Here is an 8,123-nt window from a genome sequence, read left to right as displayed (position 1 = left end):
CTAATTCTCTGTACCTCCAGAGGGGGAAACATCATGGACAGGGGCCCCCTGTGCAAAACTCCCTCCTTTGCTGAATGCAGGGGTTTCTCCTGCTCCACACTGTGCTGTGATGAGCTCTGCAGAGCCTCAAGTGGAGGTCATCAGGGATATGTCAAGATCAACACACCCGGTATTTTAATTCCAAAGTTCAAATTTATTTCCAGAATTATAAACAACCACCTTTTCAAAATAAACACGTGTTAAAGGACATATCAGTCTTGAAAAACATTAGAGAAGATAGAAAATGGGTGCAAAAGTAAAATAACTTTTAAAAGCAAAAGAAAACAATCCAAACAACAGCTTATTTGGCTCTCTGCATTTAAGAAAGTTCCTATCCTAGAGAAGAGATGAAGGAAAACATCAGGTGTCTTTTGTCCCATCCCACTCACCACAACTATCAATGAATATCTGAATTCTTATTATAAGAACAAAAAATGTTATATTCCTTCAGAATTGATATCTGATTGCAACATGTCCTTTGTCTTAGATTTAGGGCTGTAGTCCTGGCTAACTTCCCAATGGAAGGCACCCAAACCCTGCTAGCTCTTAAAACTAAAGGTTCATGCGCTGCTATCAGAGGAGAAGTCATGCAGTCCTCTGGCAAAATCAAGTCTGTTCTTTCCCAAGCAAAATTCTCCCATCTCCCTTTCTTCTCTGGTCACAAACTCCACTGACCTCATGGTTTTGTTTTCTCCAATGTCTCCATGCATCCAGGTGGCCCAGGACATCTCCAGCTTCTGTACAGACCTTGAGAGGAAAGTATATAATATGCATCCCACCTAGAAACAGGGATGCTATTTGGAGAGCAAGAGCTTCTTCTCATCTTCCTTCGCCACAGATGTGGGGTGCTGACACTCATCCCTCCTTCAGACAACTGGAAACATGGAATAGGAGGGAATGTCCACTTCCAAGGGATGAGCAAAATGCCCTCAGAAACATGTCTGTAAACCTGTACTAAGTGGGAAAGGGGACATTTTACATTTTTAATAAGAACAACAACAACAAAAAAAAAAACATGTTTTATGTTTATAAATCCCAATTATTCCTACCTTCACTTTTTGCTCAACCAACCTGAAGAAGACCAAATTTGTGTCCCTTGAGTCCAAGGTGGGTCTTGGGTATATCACAAAAAAAGAAAAAAGAAAACATAGACTCTCTCTGGGGGTATGCATGGGTCTCCTCTTCGTTGAAGTTCTAGTGGACGGATTTTCTCCCGTTCCAGATTCTAGAAGTTTTTGTGCTGCTGTCTGGGATGAAAGTAGAGAATCAAAGAGGCTATTTTTAATTGGTTCTCCACTCTAGTTACACATTAGTATAGCAGGGGAGATTTTTTAAAATACCAGTAGCACAGATTCCCAGGGAAATTAAATGAGAATCTCTAGAGGTAGAAAGAACCACTGCTTTAAAACTATTGAAATATCAATTCTCACCTCCAAGATATAAGTCATTGTGCTTTTCAGTAATCTCTATCTTAAAGGACAGTAGAGAAAAAGATATATATCTTTTTAGCAACTTAAGAAAAAAATTCACCCCAAATCATCCTACCTGATCTATCAGCTCAGTCCTTTTCCTTCTAAGGAGGTACCATTCTGATGGCTATATATTTACTCCTCCTCACCTTTCTTTCACAAGTATTTTTAAGGTATATGTAGTACATGTGTAACCTCAAGCTCTTAAATTGTACTGGTAGAAGGGCTGAGACTATAAAACTTAAGGTTATAAAACATCCCAGGCCCCAGACAGGTGAATTTCTATCCTTCAACCAACCACCAAAGGAAGTTGCATGACTTTCCCAGCTCTGTATCCTTCCCCAACCCCCATCCTCAGCCCCCTTTATACACTGAATTGTATTCCTCCGAAATTACATATTGAAGTCTTAACTCCCAGTACCTTGAAATATGACTATATTTAGAGAAAAAGCCTTTAAATAGGTTAATCAAGATAAAATTGAGGTCACATGGAGAGTCCTAATCTAATATAACTGATGTCCTTATAAGAAGAAAGATTAGGACACAGAAAGAGAAAACGTGGGCACACTGAGAAAGGACCATATGAAGACAAAGGAAGAAGACAGCCATCTACAAGCCAAGGAGAGAGGCCTCAGAATGAAATCAACCCTGCTGACACCTTGATCTTGGACTTCCAACCTCCAGAACTGTGAAAAAATAAATTTCCATTAAGCCTCCCAGTCTATAGCATTTTGCTATGATAGCCCTAGTGGACTAATACAGCCCCTAAAAATGAAATCTCTTTTCTCTTGTTTCTGCCCCTGCCACAGCCTCTCCTGCCTGCCAGCACTTGGTTCCCCATTAGGTTGTCTGGATAGGACTCAGGAGGAAACATAAAATCCAGATATTCTAGAGAGGCAAAACAGGATTTTTCCTCCCCAATTACCTGCTTCCATTCTTCCTTTCTGTATTCCTAGTGAGGAGCAGGACTAGTTAGGACAGTGTGAAGGGATATATTTTGTTGCCATAAAAATGCATAAAAATTATGCTACAACAGAGGTAGGAACCATGGACCTGGACAAAGCAGGAGACTCAACACCCAGAGAGGAAGGATAGGAAGCAAGAAGCCTGGGACCACTAGGAAGAGTTACATTAATGACAAGAACCAAAATCAAATTATGATTTTTAATTCCACCTTTCCTTTCAATAACCCACACTGAGAAAAGACTAACTAGACATCAACCAAACTTGGAAAATATTCCTATAATCTATCAAAAATATGAGAAATAATCAAACGTTTTAGTCAAAAGGAGGCATTTAGATTAGACTCATGAAGAATTTTCCTTTCACCTTCTTAATCATATACCAGTATTAGCCCTTTCCTTTCTCTGCAGGCAAGCTCAATTAAGGAAACCAATTTTCTGCCCACAGGTTGGAGGTCAGAGGCTGATATATGTAAAGGTAGTGAAATCTGATCGTTCCATATGCAGTGTCCCCAAGGGAAAATGATCTTCCAATAGCCACAGGATAATCTAGAAATTGAGACTCAGGTAAAACAGCTCAGGATGAATTAATGTTTAACTGTCAAAATACTGAAATAATAACTTTTCTCAAAACATAGACCAAAAAATTCTTCACTACATGTCTAAATTTAGTGAATTTACTGAATGTCTCCATTTGAAGTATAATAGGTAAAACATTAGCTTATTTTTAAAGCCTAATGTCAAACAGGGTAATTTCTTAAAGGAAGTCACAGGACCAGTTGGGAGACATAAAAGTAACATAATTGTAAGCCCTTTAACATCCTCCTCCCAACTCTCATTTACACACTTGTTTTTCCAGCTCTATGTGACTTATAGGCATGACCTCCCTACTGCCATTTTCTTCCTGGATTGGGGTCAAAGGTCCCTTCCCCAAGGGGCAGATGAAAGATGGGTAATTCTTCTCTCTTTAACCTTCCTAGTTCCACACTGCTCAAATTCAGTGGATCATGTAACCATAGTTCCTCTCCTCAGTCTGCCAAATAAACCTAAACATCACTGTATCATCCATTCCTCATTCCATTTTTTGTTTTCCAAAAAAAAAAAAAAAGAAAAGAAAACCAGTGCCCTTCACCTGCTTCCTGCTCCTAGCTTTGTCTTATTCTCAGAGGACTCTATTCTTCTTGGAAGAGACCTGATGGCTCTAACTGTTCCAGGATCTATCAAGCTTGGGCCCTGTGTGGGCCTCTAGAGAATTTATATCCCTTAGAACAAACATTGATGGGAATAAAGCAGGAAAGAAGTGGCTGTGGAAATCTGGAAGGGTGGTAAAGTGCTCATCACTGTTCTTGTTTCTTTTCTTATACAGACTTTTTAAAAAATTATTATAGAATTACTAAACCCCTATGTAAAAGTTGGCAGGAGAGTGGGTGGGTTCCTTGGATTCTGGCCATGTGATAAAGACTGTTCAGTGAGAGCAGGAGACACTTGTCAAACACAGAATAAATGTGACTGAATAACATCTTCAGATAGTAATTCATGTGAGTCTTTTTCTCCCTGTATTTTCCCTTCTTGTTTTATACTTGTCAGACATCAGAGAGGTTGCTCTTTGTCTCAGAAGAGGTGAGTGGTAGGGTTGGAAGCTGAAAAGTACTGGAAGACATTCTGGCTTTTGTTTTGCAAAACCTAAATCTTTATGATATGGAAATTTATGGAAGCAGAAGGGGAAACTTGAAGAACCATGAAAGGAGGAGGATTTCTCTCCATATTTACAAGAGATATTCCCAAGCTAAAGAAGGAAAATAGACTGTGGGTCCCAGAGTAGCAGAATCCAAACCAGTCTTCTAGCAGTAAGACCAGAATTTAGAACAACTATATGAGGTATAGAAGAAGACAAACTCAGAGGCAAGCTCATAAAGATTCCTGAGTCGCAAACATGGTATTGTCACACTGGAAAATCACAGAATTGAGCACCTGAGATTTTAATCTACTTGTAAAAACTTACAAGTTAAATGTTCACAGTTCCACTCATGCTAGCAGAAAACAAGAGTCTCCTGGGTCAGAGGCAAATGATGTTACTACTCCCAGCACAGCAGGCAGCATGATCTTCATGTTCACATTGTTTTTTACCTTGTCCCTCAAGTCCTACAGGGACTACACAAAACAGCATGAGCGAATGCTGCACATGCAGGGGGGTTGCATCACAGCTGAGGATTCTCAATTTTAGGAAGCCCCCATATGTTAAAGAGACTTCAAGAAAACCTGCCCAACCTTTGTCCTGGAAGATGACATTTCCTCTATTATAGTGTGCAGCAAACAAATCTCTCTGCTTTGGGAAGAGATCCCATCTCTGTCTTCCAAAGCCACTTGCTATATAAACATCCTTGAAAAGATCATCCATTAAAAAAGCTGTTAATTCTTCTGCTCACAAGACAGTAGAATTCAAAAACAATGATTAGTAGGGAATTGTCTCCCAACACTGTGTAGACAGGAACAATGGATGTCCCACCTGTGACCTATGTGGTCTGATGATCAGTGACCAGAAAAGAGTCCCCTACCTTCAGCCTGCACTAGACACGGGAACTATAGCATAACCCAGAACAGGGCGAGTAGCTATACTAAAAAACAGACAGATTAAGTGAAGACTGAATACAGAATATTCAGTTCTCTTCCTTCGTCAGGTTACTACATTGCCAGGTTTAGCCCCAAGCAGTATATTTGAGGATGACTCTCTGGAAAAAAAAAAAAAAGGATAATCCTAATAGAAAAGACCTTATATATGTGGGCATTCAATACATGTACATCATCTCTCCAAGAATGGCTATATCCTTGCCCAATAACCTTGCAGTGAGTGGCTGGTCCCACCCCTCTCCCTAACATAACTTCAAGTTTTATAGTACTCGATCTTAAAAAGAATAGGCAGCCAGGGATCATATCTCTGAGGAAAGTCTTTAAAATTCAAGAAAGAAATAGAAATAAATACACAGAAATTCAGAGGAAATTGACAATGAAGAGAAATCAAATACTTTTTTTAAGTTACAGTTAAGTTTTCCACTTCAAAGATGGAATACACATACTTTTCCCTATCCCTTCCTCTAATACCACTAAAAGTCCTAGACATTATTATTACCCACCTGTTCTTGCATGTTGTCCACTTAGAGTCCTTAGCATATTAATCATAGTTGTCTTAAATTCTAGATCTGATCATTCTAAAATTTCTGCCATACCTGAGACTGATCCCGATGCTTACTCTGTCTCTTCAAACTCTGTGTTGTTTTGGCTTTTTGTCTGTTAGTATGCCTTGTAACCTTTTGTTGCAAACTAGACATGATGTACTAAGTAAAAGGAATCGTAGTAAATAGGCCTTCCATGTGATGTTTTGTTTATCTGGCTAAGAATTAATGTTTTCTGAAGCTGTAAGGTTCAGAGGCTAAAATTTCCTCTGGTATCTTTGTTTCTGTAAGCCCCTGTTGTCTTTAGATTTCCTTAGAGATTTCTTCTTAAATAATATCTGAGATGTACAGGTCATTCCATTGAAATTCCATTATTATACATTATTATTCTGTCTTATTGAAATGTAGTAAAGTATGGTTGGGGGGAGTGGAGAAGACAAAGCATTATATAATCCTATGATTAGGTCTTAGACTTCTTCTTAGTGAGCCTGTCCCCTTAGGCTGGGACCTTCACAAATATTTCTCAGTTTTGTTTTTTTTTTCTCCCCATGGTGAGACAGCAAGGTTACAAAAGGGCTGTAATTTGCTATTTCCCTTCCCTAATCTGGTGAAATAGTTTCTCTTGATGCAGGCCTTGTTAAGAACAGAATGCTCTAAGCATATTTCAAAATGGTTATTCCTCCTACTGAAGTATAAGGAATTTCTCCTATCTTGACTGTGAGAATGTGTTTGAGCTCCTAGAGGTAAAACTCACAAAAGTATGGGGAGCCCCTAAGCCTAGATCTGGAGTTTTAACTCTCAAATTTGTCCATACTGAGCCTCCAGGAATTCACTAATTATACTTTCAATTTTCTACCCTGGTATTGGTTCATGTAGAGGTTTCTATTTGTGGGTACTTCTCTGGTTAGTTGTGATTCTCTATATGCATCTGTATGCCTCTCCAATTTGGGGGCAGAAGTCTGCCCTGTGACCAAAATTCTCCGTGGGGATCTAAGAAGGGTTGTTAATTTTTAGTTCCACATTTTTTTGTTGTTATAAAGACTGGAGTAACCATTTCTAAGATCCTTGCATGGTGGATGCTGGACTGGAAACCAGAAACCCAATTTTTTGAACTGTTACCATTTCATACTCTCATTCCTTTAGAAATCAGCCCGATGGCTGATTTCAGGTCTAGGTACAGATTACACAGAGGTCTCAGAACAGCAAATCTAGTCTCTTCCCTTCAGTGCAATCACTTCCTCCCTTAATGTCTCAGTATAACAAGAGAAAACAGGGAGGTGACAGAAGTCTACACCATAGTACCTTTAGAAATACCAAAATTGGTGACAAATACCCTTTGCAAATACTGTAAACCATGCTCTAAGGAGAATCCCTAGAAGAAAAGAGACAGTAAGACAGCCAATTAACCTGAAGAAAAACGTTCCTAAAACTGCTTTCAGGATGAAAGGGCTTTTTCAAATGTTTTTAGCTAAGAGCAAGAGTCAGATTGGGCTCCTGTGATTTTCAAAACTCTAATCCCTTTTTAGCTCTTAATTGCTTTGTACTTGGGGTGAATTAGGAAGTTTAATTTTCTGTCCATTGGTCTAAAGTCAGAAAGAAACCCTCGTGATTCATTTTGGGTAGAAGGAGACACAAGCTGATTATTTCAATTCAAGTAAAACATAGAAGAAAATGGGTAATAACGTTTCAAAGCCAAATCTCAGGTTTGGTACATCTTCAGCTCTTTTGAGGAAGACCTACCAAGTTAGGGGAGTAGAAATAACAAAAGCACACTGCCTCTTACCATGAAACAAGGAAAAGAAACATACAAGGAAAAAAAAAAAAAAAGATACACGGTGTTTGTTTTCCCAGAGCAGCCCAGGTGGAGTTCCAGAAAGTTTCCCTGTTCTTCCTGTGGCCTTCTCACAGCTACCTGCCCTACGTGAGTAGAGGAAGGGGTCTCCTGTCTTTATTTTTTGTGGTCTTATACCTTCTTAAGTCCAGGGGGATAATTCATTTCAAACACACACACACACGTGTGTGTGTGTGTGTGTGTGTGTCTGTGTGCATGTGCACACACACACACACATACACACCTTCCCATATCATAAACCTTACTTCTAATGATTCTAAAGACAAAATTTATTTTCCTCTTCTCTCTCCCCTGACTCATTCCCTGGCTTCCTGTCAGGTTCTCTTCATGGGAGAACTACAATTCCCACCTAAACAGAGTTTTCTAGGCTCTGTCCTCTAAGTGAACCCTTAAGGATAAGATTCTTAAACTCCACAGTGTCAGAAGGAAGGAAGGAAGGAAGGAAGGAAGGAAGGAAGGAAGGAAGGAAGGAAAAGAAAGAGCGAGCAATGAGCTGCACTGATTAAAATTTGTTCATAAGTTGAGGCGTGTGGGTGGCTCAGTCGGTTAAGCGTCTCACTCTTGGTTTTGGCTCGGGTCATGGTCTCACGGTTTGTGAGTTTGAGCCCCACATCAGGCTCTGTGCTGTCAG

The 8,123-nt window shown here is 39.5% G+C and overlaps 1 long non-coding RNA gene across 1 annotated transcript in view; it reads right to left on the bottom strand.

Annotated features, from left to right (window-relative positions):
* Positions 1–1,123: 1,123 nt before the first annotated feature.
* Positions 1,124–8,123, bottom strand: part of LOC123595846 — a 30,478-nt gene continuing 23,478 nt past the window's right edge. Inside the window, exon 3 of the long non-coding RNA XR_006711399.1 lies at positions 1,124–1,286. This is a non-coding gene — a long non-coding RNA (uncharacterized LOC123595846). The remainder of the gene's footprint in view (positions 1,287–8,123) is intronic.

This window comes from Leopardus geoffroyi, chromosome B1, assembly GCF_018350155.1.
Source record: "Leopardus geoffroyi isolate Oge1 chromosome B1, O.geoffroyi_Oge1_pat1.0, whole genome shotgun sequence".
Taxonomy (NCBI): Eukaryota; Metazoa; Chordata; class Mammalia; order Carnivora; family Felidae; genus Leopardus; species Leopardus geoffroyi.
Note: the sequence above shows the minus strand (reverse complement) of the source record. Positions and strands in the feature narration are given on the sequence as shown.